The following is an 11,702-nucleotide window of genomic DNA, read 5'->3' on the forward strand; positions in this document are numbered from 1 at the left end:
GGAAGTCATGGTAAAAAACCATTCCAGTAATCCAGTTTACTGGTTTTAACTGGGAAGTCATGATGAAAACCATTCCAGTAATCCAGTTTACTGGTGTTAACTGGGAAGTCATGATAAAAACCATTCCAGTAATCCAGTTTACTGGTTTTAACTGGGAAGTCATGATAAAAACCATTCCAGTAATCCAGTTTACTGGTTTTAACTGGGAAGTCATGATAAAAACCATTCCAGTAATCCAGTTTACTGGTGTTAACTGGGAAGTCATGATAAAAACCATTCCAGTAATCCAGTTTACTGGTTTTAACTGGGAAGTCATGATAAAAACCATTCCAGTAATCCAGTTTACTGGTGTTAACTGGGAAGTCATGATAAAAACCATTCCAGTAATCCAGTTTACTGGTTTTAACTGGGAAGTCATGATAAAAACCATTCCAGTAATCCAGTTTACTGGTGTTAACTGGGAAGTCATGATAAAAACCATTCCAGTAATCCAGTTTACTGGTGTTAACTGGGAAGTCATGATAAAAACCATTCCAGTAATCCAGTTTACTGGTGTTAACTGGGAAGTCATGATAAAAACCATTCCAATAATCCAGTTTACTGGTGTTAACTGGGAAGTCATGATAAAAACCATTCCAGTAATCCAGTTTACTGGTTTTAACTGGGAAGTCATGATAAAAACCATTCCAGTAATCCAGTTTACTGGTTTTAACTGGGAAGTCATGATAAAAACCATTCCAATAATCCAGTTTACTGGTGGTAACTGGGAAGTCATGATAAAAACCATTCCAGTAATCCAGTTTACTGGTTTTAACTGGGAAGTCATGATAAAAACCATTCCAATAATCCAGTTTACTGGTGGTAACTGGGAAGTCATGATAAAAACCATTCCAGTAATCCAGTTTACTGGTTTTAACTGGGAAGTCATGATAAAAACCATTCCAGTAATCCAGTTTACTGGTTTTAACTGGGAAGTCATGATAAAAACCATTCCAGTAATCCAGTTTACTGGTTTTAACTGGGAAGTCATGATAAAAACCATTCCAGTAATCCAGTTTACTGGTTTTAACTGGGAAGTCATGATAAAAACCATTCCAGTAATCCAGTTTACTGGTGTTAACTGGGAAGTCATGATAAAAACCATTCCAGTAATCCAGTTTACTGGTTTTAACTGGGAAGTCATGATAAAAACCATTCCAGTAATCTAGTTTACTGGTGTTAACTGGGAAGTCATGATAAAAACCATTCCAGTAATCCAGTTTACTGGTGTTAACTGGGAAGTCATGATAAAAACCATTCCAGTAATCCAGTTTACTGGTGTTAACTGGGAAGTCATGATAAAAACCATTCCAATAATCCAGTTTACTGGTGTTAACTGGGAAGTCATGATAAAAACCATTCCAGTAATCCAGTTTACTGGTTTTAACTGGGAAGTCATGATAAAAACCATTCCAGTAATCCAGTTTACTGGTTTTAACTGGGAAGTCATGATAAAAGCCATTCCAATAATCCAGTTTACTGGTGGTAACTGGGAAGTCATGATAAAAACCATTCCAGTAATCCAGTTTACTGGTTTTAACTGGGAAGTCATGATAAAAACCATTCCAATAATCCAGTTTACTGGTGTTAACTGGGAAGTCATGATAAAAACCATTCCAGTAATCCAGTTTACTGGTTTTAACTGGGAAGTCATGATAAAAACCATTCCAGTAATCCAGTTTACTGGTTTTAACTGGGAAGTCATGATAAAAACCATTCCAGTAATCCAGTTTACTGGTTTTAACTGGGAAGTCATGATAAAAACCATTCCAGTAATCCAGTTTACTGGTGTTAACTGGGAATTCATGATAAAAACCATTCCAGTAATCCAGTTTACTGGTGTTAACTGGGAAGTCATGATAAAAACCATTCCAGTAATCCAGTTTACTGGTGTTAACTGGGAAGTCATGATAAAAACCATTCCAGTAATCCAGTTTACTGGTGTTAACTGGGAAGTCATGATAAAAACCATTCCAATAATCCAGTTTACTGGTGTTAACTGGGAAGTCATGATAAAAACCATTCCAGTAATCCAGCCTACTGGAAATGAATGAACATAACACTTTATAAGAAGCACACTCTGAGTTAAGCATTAATACTGAATTGATTATTTACAAAGCTTATCTCTGACTGCTCATTAGTATGTGGTTTATGAGCACTATTCTAGATCTTTCACTAATCATTGATGAGAACATTAGTCATTATTTAGTTGATCTTATAATCATCATTCATAAGTCATATTTCTGACATGAATACTCATTAGTAGAGGCTTTATGAACACCTTTCTGAATGTGATATTTTTCATTAATGAGCTCATTTAAAATAAGTTTCATGTTTGTCATTTCATAATGTTAGTCATGGATTCAGCATTTTAAGAGGTAGTTTTGCATCACATGGAAACCAGTTATGAGCTTTCTGTATTTATGCTTGTGCTCACAGCGTTAAGGCATCTCCTGATATGTTGTGCAAACATGTTAGTAGATATTCTATCAAAACTCAAAAACGATTCTTTTAATTGATGCCTATAAGTGGTTAATAATACATTAATTCATTATTGCAAGTAGTTACAAAGCACTTACCATTCATTGTTTAAGTATATGGTGTGAGCTCAACTAAAGTGTGCGCTATATTTACTTTACAAGTTACATATAAAGGTCGGCCAAAAATGCACAAATGTGTCAGTTCTCCGCAGGAAAGACAGCACATGAGAATATCAAACAAATTACATTAACATTTATTGGAACAGGCTGCACAGTGGCATAGTGGTCAGCACTGTGGCCTCACAGCAAAAACAGCTGGTTTGATCCTCGACTGTGGGGGTTGAGCAGTGGCCTTTCTGTGTGGAGTTTGCATGTTCTCCCCGTGTATGCATGGGTTCTCTCCGGGTTCTCCGGCTTCCTCCCACCATCCAAAGACATGCATGTTAGGTTAACTGGTTACTCTAAATTGTCCCTAGGTGTGAGTGGTTGTTTGTCTCTGTGGCCCTGCGATGAACTGGCGAGCTGTCCAGGGTGTACCCTGCCTTTCGCCCACAGACTTTTGGGATAGGCTCCAGGCTTCCTGCGACCCTTCATCGGACTCAGGATGATGAATGGATGAATATATTGGAACATCCCACAATGGAGAACATGGCTCTGTGCAAACTCAGAACAGATCAGAAATATCAAGTACTAAATATAAAACATAAAAGGCAAAATTATGGTCTTTGATTAGATAAATATAAGTTTTCCACATAACAAAAAGACTCAAGTCTAAAAAACAAAAAACAAAACAAAAACAGATACAATAAAGTCAACACAAATGAAAAAACCTCAAACAAAAAAAATCTAATTTTATGATTCTACTAAAAGCACATTTATCACATGGAATTAGTGAAAGCCGTGTCCAACAGAAAGACAAACTGTCACCACGGCAGCAGCGATTGTCATGACTCCTTATACTTTCTAGAAACGGTATGAATCAGTCTCATGTACAAATAAAATATCTCGTCTCGTCTCTCGTCTTCCTGCCGCTTATCCGGGTTCGGGACGCGGGGGCAGCAGCCTAAGCAGGGAAGCCCAGACTTCCCTCTCCCCAGCCACATTTGCCAACTCTGCGGGGGGATCCCGAGGCGTTCCCAGGCCAGCCAAGAGATATAATCCCTCCAGCGTGTCCTGGGTCTTCCCCGGGGTCTCCTCCCAGAGGGACGTGCCTGGAACACCTCACCAGGGAGGTCCAGGAGGCATCCTGACCAGATGCCCGAGCCACCTCAACTGGTTCCTCTCGATGCGGAGGAGCAGCGGCTCTACTCTGATCTCCTCCCGGATGACCGAGCTCCTCACCCTATCTCTAAGGGAGAGCCCGGCCACCCTGCGGAGGAAACTCATTTCAGCCACCTGTATACGAGATCTCCTTCTTTCGGTCACCAGCACACTCTTATGTTGGAACATGGTGTTCGTTATGGACAATCCATGACGAGCACAGAAGTCCAATAACAAAACACCATTTGGGTTCCGGGGGGGGGGGACCATGCCTCCCAGTCACTCCCCTCCAGGTCTCACTGTCATTGCCCACGTGAGCATTGAAGTCCCCCAGCAGAACAATGGAGTCCCCAGAAGGAGCACCCTCCAGCACTCCCTCCAAGGACTCCAAAAAGGGTGGGTACTCTGAACTGCTGTTCGGTGCATAAGCACAGACAACAGTCAGGACCCGTCCCCCCACCCGGAGGCGGAGGGAAACTACCCTTTCATCCACCGGGGTAAACCCCAACTTGCAGGCACCAAGCTGGGGGCTGATGAGAATGCCCACACCTGCTCGGCGCCTCTCACCATGAGCAACTCCAGAGTGGAAGAAGGTCCAGCCCCTCTCGAGGGTACTGGTTCCAGAGCCCAAGCCATGCGTCGAGGTGAGTCCAACTATATCTACTCTGAACTGCTCAACCTCGCGCACAAGCTCAGGCTCCTTCCCCACTAGAGAGGTGACGTTCCACGTCCCTAGAGCCAGCTTCTGCAGACAGGGATCGGACCGCCAGGGTCCCCGCCTCTTGCTGCCGCCCAGCTCACATTGCACCCGACCCCTACGGCTCCTCCCGCAGATGGTGAGTCCACGGGAGGTGGGGCCCATGTGACCCTTTCGGGCTGAGCCCGACCGGGCCCCATGGGTAAACGCCCGGCCACCGGACGCTCGCTATCGTGCCCCATCCCCAGACCTGGCTCCAGAGGGGGGTCCCGATAACCCGTGTCTGGGCAAGAGAACATTTATGCCCAGGTTTGTTGTCATCATAGGGTTCTGTGAGCCATACTTATTCTGGTCCCTCCCCTAGACACCTGTTTGCCATGGGTGACCCTACCAGGGGCATAAAGCCCCCGACAACATAGCTGCTAGGATCTTCGGGACACACAAACCCCTCCACCACGATGAGGTGATGGCTCAGGGAGGGGATAATAATAATAATAATAATAATAATAATAATAATAATAATAATAATAATAATAATAATAATAATAAAGTGATACAACAATCTACAAACACATCCATAGCCACTTACTTGGAGGAGGCATGTCATGTAGATGGGTTCTCCGGTGTTTCTCCTGTCTTGGCTTGTGGGCTGATCTGGTCCTTTGCAAGCTGTCACTCCACCCAAAGCGACTGAAAACCAGTCCCATCTTCATCCCCACACCATCATCGATGTAGTCTGTGGCAGTAAAATGCTGATTGCAAACGGTAGTGCTGCCCTACAAATAAGGAAATATTTCCTTTTGCCTCGTTGTATTGCCCGATAATCTATTTCCTCATAGCTCTTTGCTTTGTGGAAACATGGCGGCTTTTATGCCGAAATTGTGTACCCTGGGGTACACAGTAGAAGCTTTTTTTTTTCTTTTCTTTTGTTAGCTTCAATGAAATGTGACCAGAAACAGATTTACCCTGTCAATGCAGCAAAATGTGCTTAAACCATTCTGTTGCAGTTCCTTAATGAGGATGAGTCCTTTTGGTGAGTTTTGTGAACTCAATTTGTGTCCACAATCATCACAAAACTGTAAGTAGACCCCCCCAACACAGGCAAAACATCTCTGGATCGATCCTGCTACTAGTTTCCTGTTTACACGGTCTTCTCCCACCCCCATGACATGACTTCTGGGGCAAAACTTTGTAAAAGTGTTCCAATAAACTTCTAAAAGTATTTTACTTCAGTGTAAATTTGTGTTTCACTAGATGTAAATTTGTTTTGCACTTCCCAGCCACCGTAGTTCAGCCCTGAGCGTAGGCGACCTAGGTTGTTGTTCATGGCGCCAACTGTTGGAAGAGGCGCCGAATTGCTGCTACATAAAAAGAAAGAGAGAAATCAAATCTGATTCCCCTCTTTTTGTTTCTGACAGACAGATGCAAACAGCCTCCTTGGTATTTCTCATGATAAATGTTATCTTCTATAGAAAAAGAAATGAATATTTGAAGAAAAAAAATCAGTTTGAACATTAAACATCTTGTGTTTGTATAATAAAATATAAGTTAAAGAAGAATTGCAGATCATGTTGTGTTCCTATAAACAGCGTCCAGCCTTTATTGGAACAGGGGTTGTTTCATTTCATCTGCTTTCTTTTTGTTCTTCTACTTTTGTTCCTCTCAGTTCCAATATTAATTTGTCATTTGGTTATCAATAAATCTAGAAAAGATAAACAGAGATTCCTCCTGCTCATTTGCATCTTGTGATCATGTTGTGGACTTCAGATGGTGTGGTCTTATTTAGGAGCATTATACTGACATTTTCTCCACATCTTTCTGACTTACTTTTTAAATTTGATGCTGTGTTTTTAATCAGCATGGACATAAACTGGGCTGATCTTAGCGGCTCTTTAGCCGCTTTATGTGACCAACTGTCCCGTATATGAACCCGACGTTAACCCAACCCCCCACATCTAGCTTTATCATTGTGTGAGTGTATAATAGAAATTACTTTAGAGTGTGTATAAGGAAAGCATAAACCAAAGGTAAACTTGGACACAACTTTGTCTTCAAGCTGACAGACGTGTCTGTTACTCATCATCGTGATTATATATTAGGAGATATCCATGCTGTCCACAAACTATTCCACATCTTCATCCAGGTTTCCACTCAGAACATTTTAAATGAGCTTTGGTCCAGAGAAGACGGCGTGTTTCTGGATCCTCTTCACATATGATGGAGCTTTAACCTGCATGTGTGGATTTCAGCCTGAACTGGGTTCACACTGGTTTCTGGAAGCTTCCTGGGTCCATGCACTGGTTTCCAGTAGAGAATCATGTCTGCTTTCAGTGCAGAGGAGCACCAGCATCCAGCAGTGTCCCATCCATACAGAGATTCCTTGTGAATGTCTGAATCTTCTGATAATATTCTACTCTACAGATGTTGGATCTTAAAGATATTTAGACCCATTTAGTCTCAGTTTGGTCCATCTTTCCATTTAAGAGACTCTACCTCTCCATTTAAACCCAGGCATCCTAATTAAAAAATGTTTCATTTATTTCACTAAATCATAAAACGTCAGTTTTATCATGTGACATTGAGTCCATGCACTGCTGTCCAGTAGAGAATCATGACTGTTTTATATGCAAAAGATCACCAGCATCCAACCTCGTCAACTGGCACTAAAGCTGAAGTGGGGGGGCAGAAAGATCAATATCTAATTTCAGTGCTGAGCTCACAGTGGAAGCTTTTCCAATAAGACGAGGATAGAAGACCAAAGTTTGAATAGGTGTGGATCTATTTCTGTCTTTTTCTTTCCTTTTTTGTCTGCAGCCTCTGGAGGACCTTGCACATCTATCCGTTTTTATGTCTACTGCTGCTAGCCATGAAGCCTCTGGAGGGTGGGGTTGGGTGGGGTTAGGGTTATGGTTATGGTGGGGTTGGGTGGGGTTGGGTGAGGTTAGGGTGGGGTTGGGTGGGGTTCGGTGGGGTTGGGTGAGGTTAGGGTGGGGTTGGGGTGGGGTTGGGTGAGGTTAGGGTTGGGTCGGGTGGGGTTGGGGTGGGGTTGGGTGAGGTTAGGTTGGGGTTGGGTGAGGTTAGGGTTGGGTCGGGTGGGGTTGGGGTGGGGTTGGGTGAGGTTAGGTTGGGGTTGGGTGAGGTTAGGGTGGGGTTGGGTGGGGTTGGGTGGGGTTGGGTGAGGTTAGGGTGGGGTTGGGGTGGGGTTGGGTCGGGTGGGGTTGGGGTGGGGTTGGGTGAGGTTAGGTTGGGGTTGGGTGAGGTTAGGGTTGGGTCGGGTGGGGTTGGGGTGGGGTTGGGTGAGGTTAGGTTGGGGTTGGGTGAGGTTAGGGTTGGGTCGGGTGGGGTTGGGTGAGGTTAGGTTGGGGTTGGGTGAGGTTAGGGTTGGGTCGGGTGGGGTTGGGTGGGGTTGGGTGAGGTTAGGTTGGGGTTGGGTGAGGTTAGGATTGGGTCGGGTGGGGTTGGGTGGGGTTGGGTGAGGTTAGGTTGGGGTTGGGTGAGGTTAGGGTTGGGTCGGGTGGGGTTGGGGTGGGGTTGGGTGAGGTTAGGTTGGGGTTGGGTGGGGTTAGGGTTGGGTCGGGTGGGGTTGGGGTGGAGTTGGGTGAGGTTAGGTTGGGGTTGGGTGAGGTTAGGGTTGGGTCGGGTGGGGTTGGGGTGGAGTTGGGTGAGGTTAGGTTGGGGTTGGGTGAGGTTAGGGTTGGGTCGGGTGGGGTTGGGGTGGAGTTGGGTGAGGTTAGGTTGGGGTTGGGTGAGGTTAGAGTTGGATCGGGTGGGGTTGGGGTGGAGTTGGGTGAGGTTAGGTTGGGGTTGGGTGAGGTTAGGGTTGGGTCGGGTGGGGTTGGGGTGGAGTTGGGTGAGGTTAGGGTGGGGTTGGGGTGGGGTTGGGTGAGGTTAGGGTTGGGTCGGGTGGGGTTGGGGTGGGGTTGGGTGAGGTTAGGTTGGGGTTGGGTGAGGTTAGGGTTGGGTCGGGTGGGGTTGGGGTGGGGTTGGGTGAGGTTAGGTTGGGGTTGGGTGAGGTTAGGGTTGGGTCGGGTGGGGTTGGGTGAGGTTAGGTTGGGGTTGGGTGAGGTTAGGGTTGGGTCGGGTGGGGTTGGGTGGGGTTGGGTGAGGTTAGGTTGGGGTTGGGTGAGGTTAGGATTGGGTCGGGTGGGGTTGGGTGGGGTTGGGTGAGGTTAGGTTGGGGTTGGGTGAGGTTAGGGTTGGGTCGGGTGGGGTTGGGGTGGAGTTGGGTGAGGTTAGGTTGGGGTTGGGTGAGGTTAGGGTTGGGTCGGGTGGGGTTGGGGTGGGGTTGGGTGAGGTTAGGTTGGGGTTGGGTGTGGTTAGGGTTGGGTCGGGTGGGGTTGGGGTGGAGTTGGGTGAGGTTAGGTTGGGGTTGGGTGAGGTTAGGGTTGGGTCGGGTGGGGTTGGGGTGGAGTTGGGTGAGGTTAGGTTGGGGTTGGGTGAGGTTAGAGTTGGATCGGGTGGGGTTGGGGTGGAGTTGGGTGAGGTTAGGTTGGGGTTGGGTGAGGTTAGGGTTGGGTCGGGTGGGGTTGGGGTGGAGTTGGGTGAGGTTAGGTTGGGGTTGGGTGAGGTTAGGGTTGGGTCGGGTGGGGTTGGGGTGGAGTTGGGTGAGGTTAGGTTGGGGTTGGGTGAGGTTAGAGTTGGGTCGGGTGGGGTTGGGGTGGAGTTGGGTGGGGTTGCTGTTATAATATCCAGGAAATTTAGAATCCATCTTTCACCCGTCAGCTTTTCATCACAACTCTGATCTTTAGATTAAACTGACAGATACTCGGTCGTTCTCCAAAGGAGTATTTATTTGCTTTATTTAGAAACTTCTGGAAACAGTAAATATTCTCTGAACATATAAATAAATATGTGGAATAGTTCTTAACGTGAATAAAACTCTTGGAAAGACTAAATTTACTGCGGCTTGTAGTGTTTCTGTCTGAATCTAGATCAGTGGGTCTCAAACTTTTTGATCCACAAACCTTTAAGAAAAAAGCATGTTTGTGCTTGCGAGTCAAAACATCCCAAAATGACAACATCATAACATCACAACACGCGCACTGCCAACCAACGCCACCCACACACACACCTGTACTTACCTGCAACACACCCGCGGTACTGTTTAGCGACAGCATTCCCGACGTTCCACCTGCCATTAGCAGATTATTAGGGACGCACACCTAGTTGTCTCTTCACTGGGAATAAGCTGCTGGACAATGACTTACTGGGGAGTTATGGGGGAGGTTCAGAGAGCTGTCCAGTAGACCTGGGTCTAGGTTGGCCTGGCTGTGGGGAGAGAGCGACTGGTTCTGAGAGATGGCGGGGGGATGCTAGGAGAGGTGGGAGTCCTGGGGGCCCTGATCGGGACCTTCCTGATCGGGACATGTTGGGAAGGAAAGATGAGGGCGTGCGGGAGCGAATGGATGAAGCTGCGGCTGGAATGTAAGAGAGTACGGGGGGGGAGGTGTGTATGTGTAGGGTGGAGGTGGGGTGGGGGAGTGTGTGATGGGGCATGTGTGTGAATAAAGGGGAAATATGTAAGTGAGGGTGTAGAGTTGGAGGGATGGGGTGGGAGGTGTGGGCACGTATAAGGGGCAGTGTATGAGTGGAGACGGACAGAGATGGAGATGTGTAAGGGATGGGGCGGGTAGGGTGTGTAAAGGCAGGGAGTGTATGTGCGTGAGTGTATGTGTGTTGGGGGGGGATGCAGCCTGGCTGCCAGTCTAGGTGGCAGTCTGGGGATCCTGGCTCTCCGTTGGCGTGGGCTGGCCCTGTACCTGCAGGGGTTGGGGGTTGCCTTTAAGTTCCAGGGCCCGCGCTGTCTTTCCTGGGTGCCCGGTGCCTGGCGGGGCCTGTTGCCCCTGACTGTAGGGGACTCCGGCTGGGTCTCCCCTCCGCTGCCTCCTGGGTGGGTCCATAGCTGGCTCCGGAGTGGGGTGGTTGGATCCTGTGGCTGCCGGCTACCTGAGTCTCAGGGTCCTCCTGGCCTGCTTCTCATATGATCACTCTTCTCTGAACACGTTCCACTCTGAATGTTCTGCATGCGACACAATCACTGAGTCGTCTGCAGGTTTATTTACTAACAGCAGCTAGTTTTCTTTCTATGTCTCATTTATATTTAACTTGTTGGTTTCTGGTGCTTATGACAGTTGATAGCCTAGTCCTCCGCAGGAGGAATATGAGTCTATGGTTGGCTTGTTTGTGTATGTGTGTGTGTGTATGTATATGTGTTTATATAGACGAATGTGTATGGGTGCATATGCAGATGTATGTGCATATATCTGTTTTTCTTTCTTTCTCTCTCTATCTATCTCTTTTCTTCTTTTTCTATGAGGTGTTTTCTCTTCTTTCTCTTTGATTTTGTCCTTCTGTCTCTCTTCTATCCTCTCCGCTCTGGTCCAGCAGTAGAAACTCAGTATTACAAACAATTATGCGAAATAAATAGAGAAATAAAATAAGAATCCAGAAAATCAAAGGGATCATCATACCAGTAAACCTCCCCTTGGCAAAGTAAATTTGCTCAGCAGAACACAGCATCCAGACCATCATTCTGCTGCTTAAATGCTGAACAAGACACACACACACACACAAAAAAGTAAATGTTGTACATACTGAGACGGGACACTGTATATATTGCTGCACTTTGGTGGAAATAAACCACCTCAATGGAGCTGGGAGTGTGTCATCATTCATTGCAACAGCACAGAACCCCGTGACGCATCATAACATTACAATATAATAACATCACAACTTCCCATTCACGAGTGAGGGAAGGATGGAGCGTGAGATGGACAGACGGATCGGTGCGGCGTCTGCAGTAATGCGGACTCTGCGCCGGTCTGTCGTGGTGAAGAAGGAGCTGAGCCAGAAGGCGAAGCTCTCCATTTACCAGTCGATCTACGTTCCTACCCTCACCTATGGTCATGAGCTGTGGGTCGTGACCGAAAGAAGGAGATCTCGTATACAGGCGGCTGAAATGAGTTTCCTCCGCAGGGTGGCCGGGCTCTCCCTTAGAGATAGGGTGAGGAGCTCGGTCATCCGGGAGGAGATCAGAGTAGAGCCGCTGCTCCTCCGCATCGAGAGGAACCAGTTAAGGTGGCTCGGGCATCTGGTCAGGATGCCTCCTGGACCTCCCTGGTGAGGCGTTCCAGGCACGTCCCTCTGGGAGGAGACCCCGGGGAAGACCCAGGACACGCTGGAGGGATTATATCTCTCGGCTGGCCTGGGAACGCCTCGGGATCCCC

Source organism: Telmatherina bonti, assembly GCF_933228915.1.
Source record: "Telmatherina bonti genome assembly, chromosome: 17".
Lineage (NCBI taxonomy): Eukaryota > Metazoa > Chordata > Actinopteri > Atheriniformes > Telmatherinidae > Telmatherina > Telmatherina bonti.